Raw genomic sequence first — 27,847 nt, forward strand, 5'->3', positions numbered from 1 at the left:
AGACGGCTTTTAATCGAGAGGTAATTGCGGATTGTCAAAAATTGGAGAGGGTTAAACATATAAAATGGATGTCTTTTGTTAAAAGGTTCTGTTTTGAAATTGGTCGCCCAGAGTTTTTTACCGATCCATTAAGTATGGAGCAAATCCCCAGGAAAGCTTTGAGAAAACTCTTAATGGATCACCTTGAAGCCAACAGACGGATTATTCAAAAAGACAATAAAACTGTTTTGGCTTTTCAAAGAATTACAATGATCCAGGGATTACAATTATATCTCGCTACTGTTATCTCTTGCTTTTCAAGAATGCTCCTCACTAGATTCAGACTGGGCTCCTTTTATCGGTTAATTACTTTTCCTTCCTGTAACGACTGGTCCCGAAACCTGCCCCCTTGCCCTTGTGATGACATTGCACCTCAATCCAATATTCATTCTATACTTTTCTGTAAATATTATCTAGTACCTAGAAAAATTTTATTGAAACCCCTATTGAAGACCTGGGGTTTGCGGTCTTGTAAAGATGAATTTGAACGGTTACAACAACTGGAAAATAGGGACGTGATACTTATTATGGAAAAGTTTTTGAAATTGCTGCTAAAATTTAGGAACTCAATATGATGTGACACATGAATTTGTATATTTACTGACTGTTTTTAGAACTTTTTTTATATGGCTTTTTATGGAAAATGTTAATTCATATGTGCCTTGTGAAGTTATGTTTTTCTTTTTGGCATTTTCTTTTGAAACTTATATCTGGATTTCAATTATAAACTTGATTAATATAATGTATGCTTTTATGATATCCTTGTGATAATCGAATAAAGCTTATTTGATTTGATTTGATTTAGATACCACTTATACTCAATGTCTCTTTAATCATAGTATTATGTAAAGCTGGGGAATGTATTTAACTTGGGGAAGAGTCCAAAATTATCTACATTAAAAAAATCGTTCAGTTCATAAAATGTTAATATTACCAATCCTAATTAAACCACAATAGAGACAATAGTGGTACTTCATTACTTGGTAAAAATTGAACTTGTTGAGTCTATTTAAAAAGTGCATGAAAATACATACAAATAACATTCTGTTCTGCATATATAGAAACTAATATTGCTGCACTAACTTGCTGCTCCATTTCAGGTTCTGCCTCCCCCGTCCCCTGAAGGCCAGATTTCTTAACCATTGGTGCAAAGACTTAGTTCAATGCACCAATACAAATTAAAAACCTTGTTGGACTGCAACCCATACACAACCCACTAAGAAGTACTGTGCATGAAGTTTTTTCTGGTCACGATCAACCCCATTGGATAAGTTCAGAGACATAGGGAAAATCAGATTCAAAACAGCACTAAAAAATCAAGGATTAAACTTTAAAATGTTTAGATCTAAAACCCAAACCTAGGGCCCTATTAGGATGGCGGACGGACCTGTGTCCCTCCGCCACCCCAGAGGTGGAGGGACCGTCCGCAGGGGCAGCGGCGGTCCCTCCGTGCAAATTAGGATGTGATCGCCACCCTGGCGGTCACATCCTGTATTTTTAACATTGCGGCGGGTGCTGCTTGAAGCAGCTCCCGCCGCAATGTTAAAAATTAAAGCATTGCATTTGCATGCACAAAGCGGCAGGCACCGCGCGGTGCCTGCCGCTTAGTGCATGCAAATGCAGGGGGGTACCATAGGTACCCCCCATGTGCACCCCCCATCCCCCCTTCACCCCTGGGGGCCCGCAACGGGCCCCCAAAGAAAAGACTGTATGCCTTTCCACAGCAAAAATGCCGCCGTGGAAAGGCATAGGACCGCTGACATCCTCATATGCCTGGCGGTGTCTGACAGACACCGCCAGCCATGTTAGAGCTTTTCCAACGCGGTCGGAAGGCGAACGCGGCGGAAAAGCTGCGGACGGAAAATAGATCCCCCAGCCATCCTAATCTGGCAGGGGGTCTTTTTCCAGTCCGCAGCCGATAATTTGTAATTTTTTTTTGCAGTGTTTTATATAACGCGATCTAGACCCGAACCAAATTGGGTATCAGAGCGCTTTACATATCACCAGTTATGTTACATGAGGACGGACACACATTCATTTTAGGCACGGGGAGATTAAGTGATTTGCCCAGAATCACAGGAGATTTTGGCGTCGTTACCGAGACTCGAACCCAGATCCCCAGGTCCGAGGTCGAGCGCCCTAGCCGTTAGGCCAACTCCTCTCCCTCTCCTCTCCTCTCCTCTCTCCTCCGGGCCGGCGGTGGCTTCCGCCGGCCCGGAGGATGCGGATTATCCGCTATCATAATCGGCCCCCTAGTACATAAAATATGAACGGTATCCACACATAATTAGAAAAGAAATCCATTACATGGCCAGCAAACACAATCTCAACATTCCTAACATGGTTAGCAAATTCCTATCATCAGAACACCATATAACTGCCTCTAACAGCAATTCTACGTTTTAGCAGAAGCAGAAAATAGCAAATGTATGAATCAAGTTTCTTAGGATGGATCACACAGCATACCTATTCTTTGTAAAAATAGCTGTTTAGTTATTCTCTATCAAAGATCTTGTTCTGAATAATAAACAGTGCCAGGCTGAATGCCACTTCTCCACACCGATCTCGGAGCACCCCCTGACTGAGGCTGATTGTTGCTGCAAACCATTGTTTGGGGCATGTAGCCCCTCCAATCAATTGTCAGATTCCTGGGTTTGTATTGTATCTGATAAACAATTGTATCTTACATTTAAAAAATAAACCCGTACTTGCAGACACTAAAGACTCAACAAGACTGAACAAATATGATGATAAATAGGCTGGGTGAAATTTTAATTACGTTGGTGCAACTATCATAATTTACGTAATTGTATTTAACAAAAGTTACGCGACATTACCAAGATGACATCACATTATATAGTTTCTGGTAGAAATGTTAATGCTAGATGTAATTTTTGCACATGAGCAGCATTTCAGGTCAATTTGTTTACCTAAAAAGACCGTTTGGTTAATTCTTGAGCATGAAACTACTAATCCAAATGAGATCAGCAGTGTTTTGAATATACTATCAATTGTCGGGTGGTGGGCAACGCAGTCCTGGGATCATGAAGAAGCGAGCCCAAGATTCAATTCGGTTTCCAGAAGGGGAGGCTGGAAACGGGAGATCTCGTTTTGGTATTGGGCCCTGCTGGAAGATGGAGAAGCAGCTGAATCTGAACTTCAAAAACTTTGGGTCAATGTCCTTGGTACTAATATTCATAATTTGGGAGACATCTGGGGCGACTCTTTCACTATGCTACGGGCAGTAGTTAAACCAGCTGCTCTCAAAAGAAACCACCTCTATACGGCCTATAGGGTATACTGGACCCCGGGGAAATTAGCTAAGGCGACAGGGTCTGAATATTATTGCCCCAGATGTAAGCACCCCGCTGCAGACGACCTCCACATGTTTATAGACTGCCCGAAGATTATCTGCTATTGGCTGGAGGTACAACATTTTTTAGAAGACGTCCTCCAGCAACAAGTAGAGGTCAACCCAAGACAATTCTTCTTGGCCTGACGACAAACCATCGCTTGAAAGATCTAGCGTCTAAATTCATCTTTTATGTTTCAATTTTGGCAAGGAGAGAGATATGTAGGGCCTGGAAATCTGTAAACCCTCCAACATTTGCAGAATGTTTAAAACATATTATTTTTACAAGCGAATCGGATATAGCCTGTGACAGCACGAGCCTAGACAAGATATGGGCGGCCCTAGTGGCCTGGCGAAATCGGTAAAAGCGGTCCTATGATTTTGCCTGGGTTCTGTCGGTCCTTTTCTCCTAAGTAACATATGGTTTCGTAGTTGGTGTGAACAGGAGTGGATCAAGGAAACATTACTGGCTTGGGAGAACCCCATCTGTCTATCATTGTAGGCCTAATTCAGGGTCAGAAAAGGTCGGCCAGATGAGAAGAGCTGGAGGAATCCCATCAAGAATACCCAACATGGTGTATGAGGACCAAAAAAAAAGAATAAAAAAAAATGCAGTGTTTTGAATATGAGCAGCAGTTCCCTTAATGTGGGTGATCAACAAACATTTCAGGGTAATTTTAGAGTGCAAAACAACACATCTGAACAGGAAAGCCAGTGTTTTGAGTGAGAGTGACTGGATATCAACTCAAAATTACATTATTGAGTTGCATTTTTACTCAAACTGAGAATTTGGGTAATTTATTGAGTGCAAGATGCATTTCTAATTATGCATAATTTTGCATACTTTTGTATAATTATGTCTAGCAAATTACGTAAATTTTTCACATCCCTAGCGATAAATGTCATCTTGATTGTGATATGATATGTAATTCTAAACAGCATTAAATCAATACACATTCAAATTACAATTATAACAATATTAATCATGGCAATTAGCAATTGGAGAGATTGAATAATTCTGTTCAAATAGGTGGCAGTAAAATTCCTTTATTATATAAATTTTATATAGTATCAATAGAAAACAATTTCTATTAAATGTAAGCTTTGGTATGCAGTTTCAGCAGATAAGGAGTTCATTATTTGATGACCTCTGGGTAATGAATGCTATCATGTATCAAGAAAATAACAAACCTTTATTGTAGTTACTCCTTTAGGTTTCAAGCTACAGGGGTGTATAATTAACTGTGATTCCATTTGTCTTTGTGTCAGTCCATTAGTTCCTCGTCTAGGACATTTACTCTATTGATAGAGACACATACATTAGTTATGTTGTTGCTTAAAGTGCAAGGCTCCTGTGTATTTCTCTGTTTTTATTGCCCGTAACCTGCTCAATTATATACAGCTTTAAGTTAGACATGCTTCAATTACCACATTTGTAAAAGACAATACAGGTCAACCCATTATTTTTTGTCAGGACCTTCAATGTACATAAATTTCTGGTTTCTCCTAGCATTACTACATTCACCATATGGGAGGGCATTAATACTGCTTAACCCATGGCAACTATGAAACCTTAATGTTGAATTAGATGCAGTCTCTTTGTGCAAGAAGGACACAGAAAGACTTTGATTGATGACTGTAATTCTTAAGACAAGAAAAATAATTCTATCTTGGCCTATAGTCTGCGTGAATTTCAGACCCCATTGACTATTATAGGAATATTCATTACTCTTCTAAACACTGACTGTAGGAAATTAGGTTACTGGTTGAGGATGGTGAATCCAAACTCATGCAGCAACCACAATTCTAATTGGGGTGAAAACAAGCACACTTCATATTATACTGTGGTTAAACCTCTGGTTGCTTGCCACAAAGCGGTCAGGCTTAACTTAGAGACAATGTGTGAAGTATTTATGCAGCACTTCAAACAGTAATACATTGAAAACACTACATAAAAAAATCCCACACCAATTTAGAAATATATAGTAAAATGTAATAAATTATTTGATACAGAAAAAAACAAAAGTTCCATCAGTAGAACAGGTGCGATGCAATTTAAAAGATTTTAGTGAAAATAGTGCCTAAAAGCACAAAATTCCAACTGTGGTTTTCTGGATGATCTGGATCGGGACAAAGTCACATGTTCGGGCTTACCACGATTAAGAATGGGCCGGATACAGGGGCCAAGTAAGTTACACTGAACAAAGGACCTTAAATCCTGGTTGCAGAGAGTCGTAAGATCCCTTGTCCAGAATGTGTTGTGTAGCGGAGGTTCCGATAAGAGTCAGGAGGCAATGCAAGGTCTTACGTTGGGGATGTGCAGCAGTGGTTCCGATGTGGAGCTGTGAGAAGATTATTCACTTTCCATCTGTTCTACCCAAGAGACCACAGCTGGGCTGCTAGAGCACCTTCTGGCCCACTTCCAAGGGTACAGGACTGCAGTGGCACCATTCGGTGGCAGGTTTTACATCAGGCAGAGTCCCGGTGCAGGGTTCAGGGTGGTTGGAGAATTTTCTGTCCCCACGCTCTGATCAAGAGGCCACTCTGGTGGTCCTGCATTCAAGATGCAGGTCCAGTCCTTCTCACTCAAGCAGCAGGACAGCAGGGTAGCAGTCTTTCTGAGTCTTTCATAGGTCCAGAGGTGTACCCAAGAGTTGGGTCAGAGGGTCCAATATTTATACCTGGTACCCAATTTGAGGTAGGAGAAACTTCCAGAGTCCTCCCCCTAATGGAATTTCTTACTTCCCTGCCCTGCCCTAAGTTTGTCTGAGGGCACAAAAGACTACCGTGTGTTAGTGTGCTGAGAGAAAGTCTTTGTGATGTGCAAGTGTGGTAGCTGACAGCTCTGCCCCTATCAAGTCAGAAATGGCCAATCCTGCCAACACCTATTTCACCTTTGTCTCATTGTCTTGGAGTAATACACAAAGACCAATTGCCAGCTGCTCCTAGACATGTCTACAGGTCGCAGGCACCAAATGGTTGAGACAAGAAAATGCGCCTTTCTAAAAGTAGCCAAGTTGCATCTCCTGATTAGGAGATGTCCCCCTGTGCACAACTGTTGAATCCCAAAGCGAATGTTTAAAAGTTCAAACACAAATAAATAGTCCTCAAATTAAACCAATTTGTTCTTGACTGTGATTTTTATTTACATTAAAGTATGATATTCCTTCATATCAAAGTTCATGCCTGTTTAGGCGAGAATTCATATACATTTTAGTACATCCATCCAGATGCATTTCGGGCAACCCAGTGCCCTTCATCAGGTAAAAATATCTACAATGAAAACAAATAAACAGTATGTACATGATGAACAAACCCAATGTAGGTATATAATAATGCAATGAAATTATATGACCTTACCTCCCAAATCTGTGATACCACAAACATAAAAAAATAGACCGATAGTGAGAACCATGTAAGTATGCGTACTGGAACGCAAAAATAAAAAAACATGGAAAATGGTGCACGGATGAACACATGTGAAACTAAGGTAAACCGAGAGACCACAGATGATACAGCCATCAGTTAAAGTGGTGAGATTTAGAGCATTTAGTTATTCACGATTAATAAAATATGTGTCCAAATTAATACGTTCCCAGAGGAGATATAGTAGTGAGAATGACTCATGCAAACCCTGAACAGCTGAAAACTTTGTACAAAACTTTCGAGTGTTACGGGTAGTAGGCGCTCATATAAAAATAAACATTTAAATCTTCATCTTCTGATATTATAACTGGTGCATCCAAGAGTTTTGGGAGCAAACACCCCACTTCCCTTGATTTTCAACCACTGTTGAAAACGACATAAGATACAAGATCTCAGAGCACACAGAGATTATATAAAGTTATCAAATATGTGAGTCCAAAATTCCACTCCAAAGTAAAGCTGCTTGCAAAAGAAATATTTTTATTCCACAGAAATCCAATCCTTGTGCCAACGCGTTTCGCTTAGGTTAGAGAAACCTACGGCTTCGTCAAGTCTGCACAATGTCAAAATCACTCCTAGAGGTCTTTGTCGGCGTTCCCCTTCTAATTTTGTGCCGGCAGGCATCAGCAGTTAAATGCAGCGCCAGTATTCCCCGCTGGCACAAGGGCAGGAAAGTCAGCCAGGATTCCTCGATCTGCCGGCAGCAGGTCGGCTCCCCCGTTAGGCCCTGCAGCTTGATGGAGTATTGTCAATGGGTTTCGTCAATATCTCTTTCAAATTTCGCCCTCTGGTATGAGCAAAGATTGGTTTGTTTAAAAAGAGCTCTTCTGCACTCTGCGGAAAAAATGGCGGCCGCCCTACACAGCAGTAGCTGCTTAGAGGTGCTTTGTGCCGAGGGCTCTGTGCGTGTGCTGCCTTGGGACCGCGGTGCCCACGCATGGCTGTGTGACGGGCTGCGCTCTGGTGGCCGACTGGTGAACCACTGCTGAGCACTGGAGAGGCTGCGTGCCGGCTGGAGCTGCAGGGCCTAACGGGGGAGCCGACCTGCTGCCGGCAGATCGAGGAATCCTGGCTGACTTTCCTGCCCTTGTGCCAGTGGGGAATACTGGCGCTGCATTTAACTGCTGATGCCTGCCGGCACTAGCTGCAGTGAGTGGGGTGCGCCTCAACCCGGTTCTGTGGCCGCGGAGGCGGGCGCAGGCCGGGAGCGGGCCGCGGCCTGCGAGCTGTGGTGAGAGGCTGGTTGGCGCGGGGTGTGGCAGCCTAGACATCTCCCCTGAAGTGCTGTGCTCTGGAGCTCCCTTTTATATTGTGACTCACTGCTTGTCAGGAAATACCTGCTGCTGGACTGTCTCTGTGAGCTGCCCATCCCCACCCTTTAAGATAGACACCTGAGGGACCTTCATTGTGGATGGTGGGGTGAATTCTCTGGGTGCGCAGCCATCCCCTCTGTGGACCATTAGTGGAGGATTGATGCAGGTGTCTTCATGGCCTAAGCTCTCTGCTGGTGCTGCGTTTGCATTGTGGAACTGCTCCCTGACATTGGTAGTACCTAATGGTATATGGATAGTAGCTGAACACTGCTGTTCCCTGATTGTCTGTTGTTTGACCCGGGTGTGGCGTGCTCTCAGGAGTGGGTTGCACGGAGTTGAGGAGAGGTTCTTTATCCTCTGGCCTATAGCATGTGCTGGCCTTGTAGGTGAGGCATCGCCCTTCCTGAACGCCCCCTCGTGCGAGCGCACTTGGGCTTGATAGTGGGGCAGTGTCTTGGTGATTACTGCTCTGACTAACTCTGTGGCCCGCTGCAAGTCCCTGGTGACCTCCCTTTCTCGCTTTTGACGCCAAGCACTCTGCTGTCCCCGCTTATCCCTCGGTCTAAAGGACATTTTCAGGAGGGGCGGCAATGGGGAGAACTGACAAATCACAACCTCGCCTTAGCTTTGAGGCGCGCAAAATGATGAAAACTTTGCAGAAGGCGGCCTCTGACTCAGAAGCAGATGCTCAGACCTATAATCCCTCCACTCTTGAATCCACGCTGCTGGCTTTTCAACGTAGTCTTCAATCTATAGAAGGTACGATGGCAGCGGAAAATCACTGGCTTCACCATATGTCGTCACAGTGGGAAAAACAAAATGCTCGTATGGGGAGGCGGAGCAGCGAGTATCTACGACGGAGGACGGCCTAAGAAAATGCACAGAAAGACACTCAACATGGAGAAAGTCTTAGCCCTTATTGAGGCCAAGAATGAAGATTTAGAGGCGCGGTCCAGGCGCAATAACATTAGGCATACTGGCTTGCCGGAATCCACAAATGTGGGTAAGATGGAGACTTTCATAGAAAATCTCATTAAGATATTTTTTCTACTGATCAGCTCTCTGAAATGTTCATTGTCGAATGTGCCCACCGCTCTCTCGCTGCCAAGCCTATCCTGGGAGCTACTCCACGCCCTTTCATCACTCACATTCTGAACTACAGGGACCGAGAAACTATTTTAAGGATGGTAAGAGAGAAGGGCAATATAGTGCGTCAGGGCAATGCGCTGGCCTTTTCCCCAGATTTTACTGTTGCCGTACAGGCAACCAGAAGTGAGTTTGGCAGTGTTAAAAGATTTCTGCAAACTGTAGTGGTCCCGTATGTCATGCTTGACCCTGCTCACCTGCGAGTTGGCCCAGACGGAGACTTCAAGATCTTTTCGAACCCCAAAGCTGCTCTTGAACATGCTAAACAGTTGATGCGCAGGAGATGAGAAGCAAGCACCACACCAGATGACGATGAGCAATAGAGAGATGTGTTATCATGGTCCATATTAGGCCCTTGGGTACTCTCCATGGACACTCCTAGTGCCTATTCTGTTTTGGGTCGGGTGGGATCCGGTGGCTCTTAACCACGGGGTGTATATGCTACATTAGAACCACATGTTCGACGTGGTCTGAACTGAGGATAACTTACTGGCCTAATTCCAATAGCTGTTCCCCTTGCATTTGTGCCTTACTTCCTCTCTCTATTCAATTCGCTATTATCATAAGTATCATTTTGGTGTAATGACATGTTATGTTGAGAAGTCCTTTGCTTGAGGTGTCTCACAGTTACTAGAGACATTGTAGTCTACTACATCACATGCTATGAGACTCACATTTCTATACCGGGCCCTGGTTTAGACTTGCTCGGCCACCACCCACCAAGTGGGAGGTTAGTAGCACTCTGCTCCCCTGAATTGGGTATACCCCAAATGCGAATTGCTAGTTCACGGCTATGTTGGGGGATGGGAGCTTTATATTGGGATGGCTTTGGCAAGTTAGGGGATGCTGAAGTGGGGGTTTGGGGTTTGTTTTGGGGGAAAGTAGAACCAAACTGTGGCTGTGCTATGTGTCCTTTTTTTTTTTAAATGTTATAGTGCTTTAGACGTGCAATGTATTCATTCCTGTATTTGAACCATATTAGAGTTGGCTTGCCATTATGAGCTGCAATGTTAAATTCCTAACCTAGAATGTGCGTGGGCTGAACTCTACGAAGAAGATAAGATCGGTATTCGCATATCTGGATAGAAAGGGGTGCAGATAGCCATGTTGCAGGAGACACACCTTACTAGAGACTTGGCACAGAGAGTGGGTGTGTGCTGGGCAAGTGTGAGAGTTGCGTCCTCTTACTCTACTTACTCTAGGAATGTGTCAATTTTTGTGAGGAAGGGTGTTCCATTCACTGCAGGTCGCACCAATACGGATGAGCATGGAAGAGTAGCAATGGTGCATGGGCAGTTAGGCGGCATGAGTGAGTTGTTGGTGAATGTTTATGGTCCCAACACGGATGATCCTTCATTTCTTCCAGATGTGTTGTGCAGAATTTCAACTTTCCCACCAACCGCGATTGTCTGGGGCAGGGTCTTTAAGGTTTGTCTGGATGCTTCCTTAGATAGAGTTGGGAGTGGAAAGATGCGACCTAAACAGGCTGCGAAGGTGCTGCTGGGGTTGCTGACAACAGGCCTATTGCATGATGTCTGGCGCCTTTGGCATCCCTCTGGTCGGGAGAACACATTTGTGTCCTCCGTACATGGCTCCTGGTCTTGCATAGATTTCTGGCTTGTTTCGGTGAAGGTTTGCACTTGGGCAGTGGGGGTTAGGCATGAGGATCGCACACTGTCTGATCATTCACCTGTGGTCCTTGGGTTGCGCATTCCCACTTGTGAACGACCGCCCTTCGCGTGGTGATTGCAACCGACTGAGTTAACCGATCCAGTCTTCAAACAGACAATTGGGGAGGCGATCAGGATTTTTTTTTTAAGAGAATAGGGGATCGGTGGATAGTGCGGGAATTCTCTGGGAGGCATTCAAGGTTACCATCCATGGGGCTTGCATAGGAGCACAGTCGGGAGTGTTGCGTGATATCCGACGTCGGATTAAAAAGCTGGCATCGGATATCTCCACACTTGAACGGGCTTACGAGACTGATCCCTCCCCAGCAAAATTAGCCGAAATACGTGTGCAGGTCACGGACCACAACAAAATGGTTGATCAAGAACTACTGCATTGCTCTCACTGCCGCACTGCTTGTTAATATAGGGAGGGGGCCGTCCCGGCTGCTCGCCGGCCCAAAAACTGGCCGCGCAGCGTAGTCAGGAGTGTATAAAGGAAACGTTGGATGAGGGTGAGGTTGCGCATTATTTGACGCCGGAGATCTGTGATGCCGTCTTAAAATTTTACATCCGGCTTTACGCCTCTAGGTACTCCCCGTCGCCTGAAGAGATTGACTCATATCTCGATGAAGCTGCATTGGGGTGGCTCTCTAATGGGCATCGTGAATACCTTGTACAGCCTGGGGATAGAAGGGCTGCCCAGCGAATTTCGTATGGCCTACGTGTTGGATCTTGCCCCCGGCTTCCGGAGGTGTATGCGGAGGTCTACAAGAAGGGTGGGCTTCCATCCTCACTCCTGGAGGCTTTACTTGTAACCTTGTTGAAACCTGATAAGCCCCCGAATATGTGTGAATCATATTGACCCCTCTCGATCATTAATATCGATGAAGAGATCCTAGCAAAAATGATCGCCACCAGAATACAGCCGTTTTCCCCCTTCTGGTCTTACCTGACCAATCAGGGTTTGTAACTGCTCGCTCTACGACTCACAATTTGCGCACTGTTTTTTCTACCCTACATTATTTTGACCCAGACTTCCAAGCAGTTGCAGAGCTGCTCGATGCAGCAAATGCTTTCGACTCTCTCCAATGGCTCTACATGTTTATTATCTTGACTAGGAGGGGCTTCCCTCCTTTTTTTCTGCAATGGCTTCGAGTAATATATGACAACCCGGTCGCTGAGGTGCATGTTAATGGTTGGGTGTCCTCAGTGTTTCCTATTGAGAGAGGAAAAAGACAGAGTTGCCCCCTGACACCAATGCTCTTCTCGATTGCACTGGAGCCCCTGGCTTGCAAACTCCATCAAAAACATGCAGATGCTGCCTTGCGGTTTCGACAGAGACCTCTTGTTGTTTCACTTTACGCAGATGATATGTTGCTATATGTTCAAGAACCCACCACATTTCTACCTGAATTGCCTTGGGAATATGTGAAATTCGAGAGATACTCAGGTCTAGGGATCAACTGGGCAAAATCTGTGGTGTTTCCACTAACAGGCACACAAAGGAGGTGGATCGGAACTTTCCACTAACTTGGACGACTGAACCCGTGAAATATCTGGGGGTGTGGCTGCATAGGGACCCGGATAAGGTGGTAACTGAGATTTATGGCCGTACTATTATGCGTATCACTGACCTGGCGGAACGGTGGGCTCACTTGCCCTTGTCGCTCGCAGATCGAATAGCTGTTGTCAAAATGGCCTTCCTCCCTAAACTGCTCTATTTTTTTGCTAACATTCCCATAAGACTAAATGTGACACTGTTTAAAGTGCTCCAATCGGTACTGCTGACATTTGTATGGGGTGGTAAAAAGCCCAGATGTAGATGGGATGTATTGGTCCAGCCCTTTGATAGGGGTGGGTTTGAGGCCCCCGACCTTAGACTATACTACCTCTGTGCGCAGGCGCAATTCATGCTTTATTGGCATTTCCCCCAGCGGTTTCAACCTCACGTAGCCATTGAATCAGATGCCGTTTTTCAGATGCCCCTGCAGGCGGAGACCTTTTTCGGTGGCTCCGGCGGTACATGGAATGAGATAAACCCGGTTCAATGCAAGGCATGGGCTTGGCGAATGCTTGCTGAACGGGCTCAACTATCCTATCTATATGCTCCATTGCTACCCTTGGCCTCCCACCCTGAAGTCTCTGCGGGATGGGAAAAGCCGGCCCTGCGGGAATTGGCCAAAGCTGGTATCTCCCGGATGGGCGATTTGTACACACATGGGCAATTCGGACTCTACAGGAGGTACAAAATGGGACAGATCGCGGTTTTATGTTTGGCTTTACTTATGTTTGAATTCGGCAAGCTATCAAGGCTGCTTATCCGGAATTCCCGGCAGAGCCCACTACTCTACACTCATTGCAGGCGATGCTGGTGGGAGAGGGGCGTACAGGCTTAATTACTAAGCTTTATAATGCTTCTTTGAGTGAGAGGGAACAAGGCGACCATCCCTCCTGTCTCAGATGGCAGGCAGCTATAGGGATTACCATCGCGCCGAAAGTTTGGAGGGCATGTTGCAAGCTTACTGGGCATCTCACAGCGAATTGTAACCTCAGAATAATTCACTTCAAATGTTTACATCAATTGTATTATACCCCCGTACAGCTCAACAGGTATGGTCTGCGAGACTCTGCTAACTGCGTGCGATGTGGGAAGGCTGATGCAGATTTTATACATGTGGCATGGTTGTGTGCGGGGTGTTTGCCTTCTGGACTGACGTGATGAGAATGCTTACTGACATTGTACTAGAACCCGTGAACTACCCTCCTGAGATTTGCCTACTTGGGTATGTTAAACGCCTTAAACCTTGTAACAGACGCCTGTTTGCTGTATCCACGCTGCTCGCAAAGAGGGGTGTCGTACAATGTTGGGGCGCTAGAACCACTACAGCAGTGAAAAAATGGCTCCAGGATTTACTTTACTGTAGGGATCAGTTGCGGATCTATGAAGAGGCGATACCAGAGTCTTCTTGCCCTAAGGATTTCTGGGCCCTGATTACAGCGTATTTGCTATCCCACCCCGATTTGATGTAACTCATGGAAATGTATGTCACCTTCGCATATTCCTCATACTGGCTCTCTTCTGAAATTACACCCATTGCCTGTGTTCTGATGACTCATACGTGCAGCCTGAGATGTTCTATGCCCTAGCTATTTGTCATTACTGGAGGTCTAACTGTAAGGGCTCAACTACCGCCTTCACTTTTTATTGCTATGTATTTGCATGTCTGATGACGCAATGGTCTTTTCCAATGTATCATAATTTGACATTTGTTTTGCCTGGGGGGGGGGGGAGGGGTGGGAGAGTAGGTTTTTTCATTCGCACACTATGTCAGTCTTGTGCTTAATGGCTGTCAATATGTCCGTTAAAACTAATAAAGACATTTTTTTTTAAAACCAGCCCTGGGTGCCAGGACTGCTTTTAAAAAGTAAATTGTGCCCAAACTCGACTTTGGTGTTAGGGGCACTTACAAATTGAAAACCTACAATGTTTTGGCATATTAGGGGTCCCCAGGGTCTCCCCTAGGTATCCCAGGGGTGGGGGTCAGTTATCTATAAGGTACACCCTTATAACAATGAGTTTTTATTTGCCTGGGCAAAGTAAAATTTCACATTTCACTCCCCAAGTTGTGGTAAAGTTGTGGTAAAGTGCTGCTCAAATTCGACTTTGATATTTAAAGCACAGTAAAAGGAGAATCTGCAATATTTCTACAGATTCAGAACCCCTAGAGTCTCCCCTAGTTGCACATGGGGTGGGGTTCCTGTAGATATAAGACAAGTACTTATAAAATATGTTTTTGTAAGTCCTGGTGCTGGAAAAATGGCCCAAGTCATTTTTCCCATTGCAAATCTCTTGTTACATAGGTTAACATGGTAGGAATTTATTGATTAATAACTATTGATAGAAGAGGACTAGCCTGACTAGCCTGACCATTCAAAAATTTCCCAGAATGGTAGTAGTAAATGCCACAATATCGTATTGTTGAATCTCTCCTAAAGTGTACATACAAGAAGTTATAAGACTTTCTTGTTTGTAAGTCCAAATTCAGCCTTCCAGTGGTCTGCCCTGATTGGTCAGAGTTAAGTGGATTAGCCAGGCTGCTTTGAAGAGGTTATAAAGAGCCCCTGGGTGTTACCAACTCTGCTGGTAGGGTAGTATGCTGGTTCATAGGAATGACAGGCCAGGGGTGGAGTCGTAAACCATGCTCTTCAAAGGCTGAGGGGAGGCCTGGATGTCAGTTACACTTTTACACTCTTGACGCAGAGTCAGGGCTAGGCTAATGGTGTGTGCAGATGGTAGAGGGAGAGTCTATGTAAATAAGCCATCCCAGGGGGTGTGTTTAGCCAGCTCTTACCTCCTTGCTGGAAAATCAGCCATTGTGGATTTGGAAGATTTGATGCACTCTTGGACAAACTAATGCCACACTCTACAGGATGTGGTCATAACTATGAGGAGTTACCCTGCTCGCATTGGTCAGAAGTGACCTGTTGCTTGACTCAGGGTATGTTGACTAAGTATCTGAGAGGGGAAGAGCCCTCCAGATCTGCTTGAAACTTAAAGCTTGAAAGTACCCTGCTGAGAGGTTTTGCTGTGCAAAGATTTCTAAGGCCTGACCTCTGAAGATTGCACGAACTAAAACTGCAGCCCTGTGGATTACCTTGCTGCAAAAGGACTAAACATTGGACTCCTTGCAAGCTGCAGGTTAACAGAGCTCACCTGGACATCCCCACAAAGAATTCCCAGCCTGACGTACCAGTGAATTTGTATGGGTTTTGTTCAAGTGGATTGAGGAATTGAAGAAGTTTCACACGTTCAAAGACCCTCTTGGAGATTCCAGAACCTTGGCTTGTGTGGTGGATACTTTGGGAGCCGCAAGCAGAACTTCAGGAAGGAGTTCTAACTGGACCTGCCTTCTGGAGAAGGCGGCACAACACATTTGGTAAGATTCTCCAGAACAGTTTCTAAAGGTGTCCCTGTCAGAGAAAACGAAATGACTAAAAAGGGCGCTGTTGGTTTCTAAGCACTAGAAAGTGACTACTCTTTTAAAATGTATATCTCTGGTTCCCTATAGTTCATTTTTTTCATTTTGGTGTCATTTAAAAGATAAAGATATGACCTATTTTTATAAATCGGTGTTGGATTTTTATTTTGTGTTATGTCTTAATTATTTACTGAAATTGTGTTTTGTAATGCTTTACGTACCTGTGTTTGAAGTTAGGCCTGTCTGCTCGCAACCACATTACCAAGGGTTGAGTATAGGAAAAAATGTCCAAGACCTATGCTGAGTCCTACCATGTGTTAGTGGCCTTATTGCCAGTGGCAGACCTACATTTGCCCCTACCAATAATCCACTTTCCAACACCTGGCCTGGGCATGCCTGTCTGCACCCGCCAGAGCCCGGAAGAGACTGGGCTTGGCCACTCCCCCTAGGTGTCCTTGTGAAAAAATCACTGGTGCATGGAACCATTACCCAGGCAGGAGCTTAAGGTGGGTGGCAACATATTGCAACTGTCTGATTATCTTGAGTAAGAGCTGGCAGTTGCTTTTTTCTCCCTCCTCCACCTTTGTGGGTGTCTCCTGCAGTGAGCTATTTTGGTTATGTTTGGGCTCTTTTCTATTGTTTTTTAAGTGGAACTGTTGATAAGGTAGAACGCGGAGTTTGCTCATGTTAACACTAATCAGCAACAATGGGGAAATGCGCTGGTGCTGGGAAAAAATAAACTTTAATCATGCAATCACCAACAACCCATCCGCCTACCTCTCTTGATAAGATGCTTCAGAGGGCTATAGGGGCGGTGCCTACTGAAATGGAACTGACCGAAAGGCGACTATCGATAACACCGGACCTAGCCTTCACCCTGACTAGTCCCGATACGCAAACTACTCCGTCAATTGTGGACTCTGACTCTTCTAAGACTCAGTCCAGAACATGCGTTTTGGTACATGATACACCCAACACGGACGTGCATATGAAGGATACTTCTCCAGACCCAGGAAAAAGAGGGAAAGCTAAACATGCCATGAAGGCTGGTACCAAACGGAAGAAGGGTGCCACAGAACTTATAGTGAATGGTGACTTGGGGAAAGGAGTGACAGGTGACCGTTTAATTGAAGACACAGAAAAGCCAACTTGGGTGTCAAACTTGATGATGGACTTTCAGCTAGAAATCATTAAGGATGAATTGAACGCCTTAACTACCCGGGTAGATAAGCGTACGACCCTTCTAGAGACCAATGTAGGAAAGGTAGAAGCAAAACAAAGGGTGGGTGAATCCCCCCAGTGGTGAGTGCCACGGACCTGGTCTCTCCATTCCAGGATTGATCACCGCCCTGAAATCAACCTCAGTACATCTCCGTTAATACAGAATGATAAGGGAGATGCAAATAGATATGTGACCATTCCTAATAAGTCAACAGAAAGGGATGGTGTTCAGTGCGAGGGGCCCAGACTGGGTTGGGGGGCTGGTAAGAAGCATAGACCCCGCCCAGAAATGTCAATAGCTCAATCAATCAATCAATCATAACATTTGTATAGCACACTACTCACCCGTGAGGGTTTCAAGGTGTTGGGGGGAGGGGTAACGCAATTGCTCAAATAGCCAGGTCTTGAGTAGCTTCCTGAAGGTAAGTAGGTCCTGGGTCTGCCGTAGGAGGATGGGGAGGGTGTTACAGTTTTTGGCGGCGAGGTGGGACAACGATCTGCTGACGGTGGTTGGTCTTCGGATGCGGGGGCGGTGGTGAGGGCGAGGTCAGTAGAGCGGAGCTGGCGGTTCGGGGTGTAGAAGGAGAGTCGTTTGTTGAGGCATGTCGGACCGGTGTTATGGAGTGCTTTGTGTGCGTGGGTGAGGAGCTTGAAGTTGATCCTCTTGTTGACGGGGAGCCATGCAGGTCTTTTAGGAGGGGGGGATGTGGCTGCGGTGAGGGATGTCGAGGATCAAGCGTGCTGAGGCGTTCTGTATTCGTTGTAGTGGTTTCAGGAGTTTGGCCAATGCTCCTGAGTAGAGGGCATTACTGTAGTCTAGTCTGTGTTGGTGCTGCTCCCAGTGCAGTTGGCTACCAGGAGTCGTCCCACGCTGAGGGGGTGGAGCTGAGGAGGAGGACTTCCATCTTGTCTGAGTTCAGCTTCAGGCAGCTGATCTTCATCCACTCAGAGACGGCTTTCATTCCTTCGTGGAGGTTGGGTTTGGTGGTGAGGGGGGTCCTTGGTGAGGGAGAGGATCAGCTGGGTGTTGTCGGCATAGGAGATGATGTTGAGGTTGTCCAGTCAGGCGACGTTGGTGAGTGGTGCCATGTAGATGTTGAACAATGTCGGGCTGCGGGATGATCCTTGGGGTATGCCGCAGATGTTCTCGGTGCCTTCCAATCAGAAAGGGGGAGACGGACGCTCTGGGTTCTGCCGGAGAGGGAGGAGGTGGTCCAGTCCAGTGCTTTGTCTCGGATCCCAGAGTTGTGGAGGCATGTGCGTAGGGTGCGGTGTCAGACTGTGTCGAAGGCGGCTGACAGGTCCAGGAGGATGAGGGCTGAGGTTTTGCCGTTGTCCAGTAGGATCCTGATGTCATCAGTGACAGTGATGAGGGCAGTTTCGGTGTTGTGGTTGCTGCGGAACCCGGACTGCAATGGATCTAGGATGCTGTTCTCCTGAAAGTGGTGGGTCAGTTGTCTGTTGGCGGTCTTCTCGATGACCTTAGCTGGGAACAGGAGCAGGGAGAAGGGTTGAAACTTCTTGAGGTCCTTGGGATCTGCCTGGGATTTTTTGAGTAAGACGTTGATCTCGGTGTGCTTCCAGCTTTCTGGGAAGGTCGCAGTCTCAAAGGAGATGTTGTTGGCCTTGCGGAGATGAGGTGCAATGGTGGAGCTGGCTTTGTTGAAGATGTTGCCCCATATATTATCTCCAGCGACCCTTGACCCTGTTTTCAGGTAGGCCGCTCCCCATGCTGCACAGCACCATCTGTGTGTCCGTGTCCTGTAGCCCACTGCTGCCGCTGTAGAAAGTTCGATGCCAGCCTCCACCCGCAGGCTACCACCTACGCCTCATCCCTGGTGGCCAGTGGTAGGCCTTAAGCTCTCTGCGCTCGTTCTGCCCCTTTTTCTTCTGTCAGCCTGATTGTAATTGTGCATCTGATCCCGTATTGTGTTAGTCGTTTTTTGCCTTTATTTCTGTTTTTTGCACTGTAATTTTGATTTTCTACCCTTTTTTCCTTCTGTGTCCCGCTCTACCATTTTTCCCGCTGCTGCGTCCTCTGTGGCCCCGCCCCCCTGCTTGCACATACGCCGCCCCGCTCCCGCTTCCCTGCTGCTCCTCCCTCCCACCACCGATTATATGGCGGCCGCTGAGCGGCCGCGCACAGCGCCGAAGGTGCGCCTAAGGCAAGCCCGTCTGCGCCCGCCCGTGCCTGGACTGCGTCCAGCACCAGAATCCCTGGCCCCCGCAAATGCCACAATGTCTGTCTCCACTACGATGCCAGCACCCTCAATGCACCCAACACCGGACGATCAAACACCTGCTTCCCGGCCGCCCTGAAGCAAACCCAAGGACCCTTCTCCTGCCGGAGCTGCAGCTTCACAAGTCTCCGAGCCACCAAACCTCCCATCGAAAAAGGACGCAACCACCTCAGATGCATTCTTCTCAACACCCGCTCCGCCAGGAAACACACCATCGAACTCTGGGACCTACTCGACTCCACCTCCCTAGGCGTCGCCTTCCTGACGGAGACCTGCTTGAACCCCGCCTCGGCACGTGACATTGCCATAGCCATCCCTGACGGCTACAAGATCACACGCAGGGACCGAAGCAACAGATCAGGAGGAGGTATCGCCATCGTCCACAGGGACACCCTCAGAGTCTTGACCAGCACCGATGACACCCTCAGCACTGCCGAACACCTGTAGTTCCAGATTCACACTGATCCCAACACCACCCTCAGAGGAACCCTCATCTACGGCCACAGTTCAGCGACTCCATCGCCAACTTCGTCAGTACGCACGCCCTTGCCTCCACAGACTACATCCTCCTCGGGGACCTGAACTTCCATCTCAAGAACAACAACGACACCAACTCCACCACCCTGATTGACAAACTCGTCAATCTTGGACTCAGACAGCTCGTCACAACATCCACAACACCCACCCACTCTGCCGGCCACACGCTTGACCCCATCTTCTCAGGAAGCTCCCACGTCTCCTTCAGCCACACCACCGAACTCCACTGGACCGACCATCGCTGCATCCACATCACCTTCCGGAAACCCAACAAGCACCCCCGCATTCAACAGATCCCTTGCCGATGCTGGAGCAATTCACCGAAGACCAGCTAAACACAACCCTTGCTCGAAGCCCACCCGTCGACCCCACTGACCCCGACACCACCACCCTCAACCTTAGACAGTGGATCGTCGACTGCGCCAACACCCTCGCCCCGCTCAAGAAACCCTCTAACAGACACACCAACAAGAAAGCCAGTTGGTTCACCACGATCCTCGAGGCATCCAAGCAAACCTGCCGAAAACTGGAGAAGAAATTGCACCACGAACAGACACCAGACAGCCACGCAGCCAACAAGAACACCATCTGCAGACACCATCACCTCATCAGATCCGCTAAAAAGGCCTCCTTTAAAGACCGCCTAGACAACAATGCACACAACAGCAAAGTCATAGAGTAAATGAGGGCCAAGATGCACCAACAGAAGCAGCGGAGGGGAGACCAGCTCTACCATTTATTAACCTCCCCCGGACTCCACACAATATGTCATGATTTTAACTGGAGTACCGGAACTCAACAGGGGTCAAAGGGAATCCCACTCTGAATTAAAAAAAAATATTATTTTCTGGTTGGCCAAGCAGCTTCAATTTATGTACAAAGATGCAGGTGAAATTCTGTACACACGAAGAGTGTGATGGGTGGGCCAGAAGCCGAAAGATATACCTGGTGATAGTATTGTGATCAATTTTAGAAATCACCAGGTTGTAAGGTCCCTCTTAGATTGTAATCAACAAAGCCAGGTGGGGGGTAAGGCCACCCACCAAGACTTGTGTCTGAAAGTAGATTGTCCCGGCAAAGATCAGAATTGCCCTGATCAATGTTCATTCCCGCCCAGTCGGATATGGACAGGAGTCTTCAACTCTTGATCATCTGACAACCTTCTTGCTCACTATCCCCGATAACATCATGGTGACACTTGGTGGTGATTTTGATGGAGCGAGATTCAGAAATGAATTCATTTCAGCTCGTGAAGTTATACTTCAATAATTTAGTAATAATATTAATAATGTGTGCAGTCACAGTAACATTGTAGCATGTAGGAGGAGGAGCTACGCTGAGAAGCAAGATGGCCGCATAAGCTCCCGGCTCCACTGACCTCCGCCGTCAGCTCGGATATCCTGCTTTCTATCCTTTCCTCACGCCGGACTCCCCTGCACATGAAGTGCTCCTGCGGTGCAATCCCGGAATTTCCAACTTACCGGGTGACGAAGATATGTCGTGTTTTCTTCTCGGCCTACTTCAGGGCTGAAGCCGGGGCCTCGATTTCTAGCCCATCCGGGTTAGAGTTGATCAACATCGGCTGTGAGACCAGGGTTGCGTCCGGTCTTCCGAACTCGGATCGTACTTGCATTTACGATTGGCTACTCAGTAACCGGCTTACGCTAAGGACACGGTACAGTGACGCAAGTGCACATCGGTAGCCGCGGTCGGGGGTCCGACGCCCGGAGACCCTGCTGGGGGGGCCGGGGTTGACGGGCTTGGGCCCCGCGAGCGGCGAAGGTGTCGATATTGCCAGTTTTGAGAGCGCCCACTGTTGTCATCGGCTCCGTGTGTGCCTGGTGCCTCGGAGTTGTTCCTCTCCGGGGTTCGAGTCCTGCTTCGTCGCTTCGCGGGAGGTGATGGAGGGGACGGACGGCACACCAACGTTGAGATCCGTAATCGCCGCCATTGGGGCGCTCCACTCTCAAATCACCGTCACGTACCATCTGTGGTCTGTAACGCTGGGCAACGTCTGTCTGAGACCGGACGACGACACTCCGACATGCTATCATCAAACTGCGGTTCCCGTGGAGTACTCTGCCTACCATTTTGAGGTCCCCGTGCGGAAGCCTGATTCAGCCCGCTTTGATGACTCTGGCTTCATAGATAACGCACCTATGATCATCGTCAGCTTTCCCTGCTCGGACCCTGCTCGGCGGAACATCGTTGCTAAAGGTCTTGATCGCCACAAACAGTTCTTCAGTGACTATCGGAGAGGTTTGCCATTCTTCTTCACTCTTCCTTGCCGGTTTTGTGGATGTCGCGAACTTATATCCTGTCTTCGATCCGATTTCATTGACTTGAACTTTTATGAACGCTTCAATTTCCTCATGGTGACTGTGGCCTGGGCGACAAGGGCTCTCATAAAGAACCGTACTGGCCAGGGTTGACTTTGACTTTTAGGGTTTGCTAATTTCCGTGAGATGTGCCGGGATTGTACCTTATAGTGTAACGGGAGTCGGGTGGTTTTGTTGATGTCCTCCCCAGGCTGGGGTTTAATACTTTGCTTCAAACAGTGGACAGTACGTCTTGGGGAGGTCGCTGATGGCGGGGGGTATGGGAGCCCGGGAGTGTGTTTTTTGTTCTCCTCCTCCGCTTTTCTTTTCCTTCCTTTAGGGTGAGTTCCGGGGCGACAGGCACGCTGTTAGTGGGGTAGGCCGTAGCCATTACAGGGGTGCAGGGTGGGGGGATACGGAGGGGTTTTGTTATTTTAGTTTGTTTTGTTCTAGGGTCCCTTTCTTTTCCTTTCTTTCTTTTCAGGGTGGTTGGCTGTTGATCCTTCAGTTACTTCTTACTCTATTGGGCGTCTATACTAGCTTTTACTTTACTGTCTCCTAAGAGTGGGTTTTCTGGATGGTACTCGCACTAGATCGCTCGCTAATAGATTATCCTTACTCCTTGTCTGCCTCTGCTAGGCGTTGCGTTACTACGGCTATATTATTCGTTACCTTCTATTGACTGCAGTGCGAGGTACATCCCCCCCATCTCTAATTGCTCCTTCTTATATGGTGTGACGCCTCTTATAGTAATGCCACTACTGCTTCTTCAAAAAAGAAAAACAAAACCTCTGTATTATCCTGTTTATTGATATCGCATTCTACCACACGCTGTACCTTGCATCACAGCTGGTGCCAGGGCTGTTGACTGATAAGTAAATTTCCTATTTGATTTGCTGAGTTTACGGCCGGCCCCTGTGGTTGTAGGCATATGCTTGTAATACTTTTGAATGCTTCAATAAAGGTTTAAAAAAAATAATAATAATAATAATAATGTGTGCAGTGAGAAACTAACCAACTTAGATTAAAAGTTGCATCCTCATAAACACGCGGGAGACTAATATGTGTGCTCATAAACGTGCATTATGTTGCATCTGCATGTGTGTGAAAATAATGAATTAATCTTGTCTACTGTCAAAGTCAAAACTAAATGTGGCTGTTTATTAATGGCATGTGCTTATTTTTGTGTGCTCATGTTTTGTTCGCCTGTCTTAAATGTAGCACAAACTTGTTTGTTGCTTTGTATTGCTTCTGCCAGGTAACATAGATTAATGGGTTAATGATTAGCAAAGGTGGGTGGGTAACAGAACGAACTTTATTTCTTACATTAATTATTCTTTTGTGTTTGTTTATTCACTAGTTAACGTGAAAGTGGTCTGGGGCCTAGTGCATTTGCAGTTGGCAAAAGTTCTGCGCGATGAAAGCAAGAGTCCAGCATGGAGAAGTTTTCTGCCAAGTTTTTTTACATGGAAAGAAAAATAAACGTGATGAGCTGACTGTTCTTTTAGTCAGCATGGCCAAGGCCAGGAACCGGCAGAAAAGTGTGACAAGCTAAGGAAGTCGTGAACATTTTATACAATTGTTGCGAACTGAAGGAAGCTCCATGACTCGAAAGCAAAGGACAATGGACTCTAAGAAAGAGACGGAACTAAGGTTCTGAAGAATGCGATGACATGATGGCCTGTCACTTGACAGCCAATTGGAACTTAGATCGCGCAAGAAGTGTATTATTTCTTTTAGATTAAGTTAGTCAGAAAGGTATAAAAACTCATCCCCTGGTAGGGAGTCTGTCTGCTGTTTGCTGTTCTTCAGATGGACGTGTCGTGCTGTTGGACTTTTCTTGGAGCACGTAAGAAATCCCTTTGGGGCCTAAAAGACTTTTTCCCTTATTCTTTAATAGAACAAGTATAGCTAGAGACTTAGGGTTTAAGATGATGCCAAACTGTTTTTCTATTTGAATATACTTTCTCCATGCTTGAAACTGTCATTACCGTTTTACTATAAACCTCTAAAAATACCTAAATAAAAAGATTCTAATGCACTTTCTTTGATTAAATAGTTAATACATATTTTCTTTGAAAAACAAGCTGGTCTTGTTATTTCATGTATTTAGGTTACCATTAGCAGATCTTTCGCCACAGTGGCTTAATTAATTCGTAGGGTTTGTCAAGGTGTGATGAAATCATTCTACTGCAGTTGTATATAAATTTATATATTTTGTGAATAGGTTAATTAGGTCACATGATTCAGTTGCTCAAAATATGTCATGTTAGTTTATGGGCCTTGTGAGTGATTTATGATTAATGGTGAGTATTGTGGAGTTAGGTAGTGTTACTTATGGCATATTTCCTATAGGGCCGCTGGATCAATTAACTGGTAGCAGAAATACGGTTGCTATGGTAACCATCATGCTACATGGTAATGACATAGGATCGATGTCATACATATGTTGAAGTTTTGTCACTCGTTATATGTAGTCAAAAGGGTTTTTTCCTGCAGTGTGAAAAATCCTAGTTGTACCGGTACAGAGAGGTGTGACATGAGTGGAGTTACACAGTGCATTTGATCTGTTTCAGAATAGTGGTATTATTTTATATCACAAGTGTTGTGGCCATACAACACGTGTTAGGGATAGGTGTGCTAGATAGAATACATGTATAGTAAGGATTGTCTATGAAATTTTTGCTTTGAGTATAGGGACAGAGAGCCCGTTCTAAAACTCACTGCGAAAAGAATAATAGAATATATTCGAGCTTGAGTGAAGGGTAGGATAACGTCGTTTATTTTACTGATGATTCAGGATTTCTGTGGCTGGTTAAAGTCCTGCCAGGTTTTCACGTATGTGTAGTTAGGATAACTTTTCATTTGAAAGTGCGTAAATGATTTTGTAATTCTGTTCGAGTCAAACTTTGAACTGATACTTTATGTGCATTCAGAGGGAAACGAGATCGTTATTACTTGTTTGAAGGGTAAAGTAAAGGTTTACTTTATCGACGAATGAATATTCTGTGAGAATAGCGTCGTCTATTCCACGCATAAGAATACTTGAATGTCAGTAAAAACTGTCACTTTATTTTAGAGAAACAGACAAATGGTTTGTTCTTTTGTCATTATTAATTGAGTTTTATTAAAAAGGCGTTCTTAAAATGACGCTGTGAAAAGTTTTTGTGAAGGAGGGGTGAGCTCCGAGAGTGAGACGCGAGAAACCGCAGCGGCTGTGTACGTCACACGGTCCGCGCTGTGATTGGTTAACATACGTCACAGCTAGCGCACTGGTTGGTTCACGTGACTCTGACAAGCTACAGGCTGATTGGTTCTTGGTGAAAGCAGTAATTCTATTGGTTGAGCAAGGTAGTGACGTGGCTCAAACCTGATTGGCTTGTTGGTGTGTTTCGCGCACGGATTGGCTGGTTTAGCGAAACATCCAGAAAACATTTACGAACATTGTAAATTGAACAAATTTGATTAAAACATGAGTTATTTTTACAAGAAAGTAGAGAAAAAGCTTACGTTGTTTCAGAGATTTAAAATTTTTATTTCACCCGATAAGAAAATTGAGACGCGAGGTGGAAAATTACTTCATAAATACAAAACACCTGCAGCGTATATGGAAGGTGAATATGGTTATCATACTTGCCTATGGTTTGACGTTTGGAAACATTATACTAAGGATGACGGCGTTTTAATTTGGCCGGAAGATGGTTCATTTAACATGAAAATTTTGAAAAACTTGAGAGAAAGAATGACCACTCTTGTTCCAAAACCTAGACCAACACAATTTGAAGCATTAGTTGAATGGGAGGATGAGATGTTTCAACTCCAGAAGGAAGCAAATGGTTTAATAAGACCCCCTAAAACATCAATTTACAAACGAGAAACGCATGAGGATAGGATGCGTCAGTGGAGACAGGCAGACATGTGTGATGGTCTTTATATAATAAGAGAAATGATTACTGATATACCAGGTCAAAAGAATACTGAAAAGAAAAATAATGTTGTTGCAGAAAATGAAACAGAACACCCAGTTTTAGAAGAAATCTATATGACAAAAAAAACCAGACTCCTTTAAAACCAGATTGTACATGGTCTACCCCGTTGGTTTCTCCAGGAACCACACCTAGTGCACCTCCAATAAATGAAGAATCATCCAGGTTGTACCCGAATAATTCTGAATCTTTTGGAACCCCTGAAAGGTTAGAATCAAGGACACATTCAAGTACTTATAATGAAAATAGAAATTTTTCTGAAACCTCAATGAGAAGGGAAGTTCCTAGAAATTCAATGGGAATTGGCAGACATGAGGAAGCTGTAGGTCCTTCAGATTATTTACGATCAAAAGAAGAATTAATTCGACAAATAACTAAGGGCATGGAAGCAGTGACAGTTCCAGTAACGATTGGTCCTGTTCAACCTGTTTTTGATCAAGGAGAAATTAAACAACCAGGTTTAATAATTCCATTAAATACAGAAATTCAAAAGGTAGCTGAAAAAATGTATTCAGAATTAACTGAAATACATAGAGAAAAAACAAAAATGCCAGATTTAACTTTTAATCAAGATTCATTAAACAGAACACCAATGGGTGCAGAATTAGATGCTGAATCACCGGAGAAAACAGAGTTCACTTCAAAACTTGATGTGGCAAAATTAAAAGCAGATTTAGAAGAGTTAATAATTGGTACAATTGGTCCTGACAGTTTGAAGTATTATCGAGATGATGAACTCTTGTTTATCAGTAAAAGTATTCAATGGAAAACAAAGAATAAATATGATCAGCTGGAAGAATTGGCTACAGAATTGGAGATTGATTTGAGTAGACAGAAAAATTTGGGAAAATATTACAGATTAGATTTTACTGAGAAAGACATTGGGAATTTCAATACAATGGGAAGAATTATGCATATAAAAGAACTGATTGTGTACATCAAAAAGTTAGGTGACTTGAGTAAATGGAGGGTGAAGTGGACTAAAAAGAAGGAAGATGAAAGGCTAGAGAAACTAGCTAAACAGTTTCCAATGAGAGAAATTGCAGGTGGTGGATATGTCCATGTTCCATGGTCAAGACAGGACATTCTGCTATTCACAAATGATTTCCCTCGGCTGAGAGAGAAGTCTGTGGAATGGTATCGACAGGTGGATAGGTTCATTAAGGTTTCGAAAGTTCTGTGGATTGAGCTTGATGGATTTTTTGACATTGTTGTCCCATCAGATCTTTGGACAGAATGTAAAATTGCTGTGAGTTGGCCTAAAATAGAACCAGATCGGAACAAGGAGACAGGTGCTCCAGCATCAGAGGTCATGGATCTGTATGACAAAGTGATTTACTGGTTAAAACAAAAGATTCCCCCCAAAGAAGTAGATTGGGTAAAAATAGACAGAACAAATCAGGAGCCAAAGGAATCAGTGCATTCATTCTATGAAAGATTATTATTGGTTTTCAAGCAGTACAGTGGCTATGAAAAATTAAATGAAAAAGACATGAGCCACTTCATTTACAGATTTGTTTATGGTCTTAGACCTGAAATTGGAGAAATTATCAGGAATAATATTGTCGGTTGGCAATCAAACTCAGTTGATGATATTTTGAGGAAGGCAAAGTACTGCAG

General features: G+C 45.2%; 1 long non-coding RNA gene across 1 annotated transcript in view; it reads right to left on the reverse strand.

Moving 5' to 3' along the window:
• The window catches only part of LOC144769469 (uncharacterized), a 361,360-nt gene that overhangs the window by 230,109 nt on the left and 103,404 nt on the right, over window positions 1-27,847 (reverse strand). Inside the window, exon 3 of the long non-coding RNA XR_013598703.1 lies at window positions 4,583-4,690. This is a non-coding gene — a long non-coding RNA (uncharacterized LOC144769469). The remainder of the gene's footprint in view (window positions 1-4,582; window positions 4,691-27,847) is intronic.

The sequence above is a fragment of the Lissotriton helveticus genome, chromosome 1_1 (genome assembly GCF_964261635.1).
Source record: "Lissotriton helveticus chromosome 1_1, aLisHel1.1, whole genome shotgun sequence".
Taxonomy (NCBI): domain Eukaryota; kingdom Metazoa; phylum Chordata; class Amphibia; order Caudata; family Salamandridae; genus Lissotriton; species Lissotriton helveticus.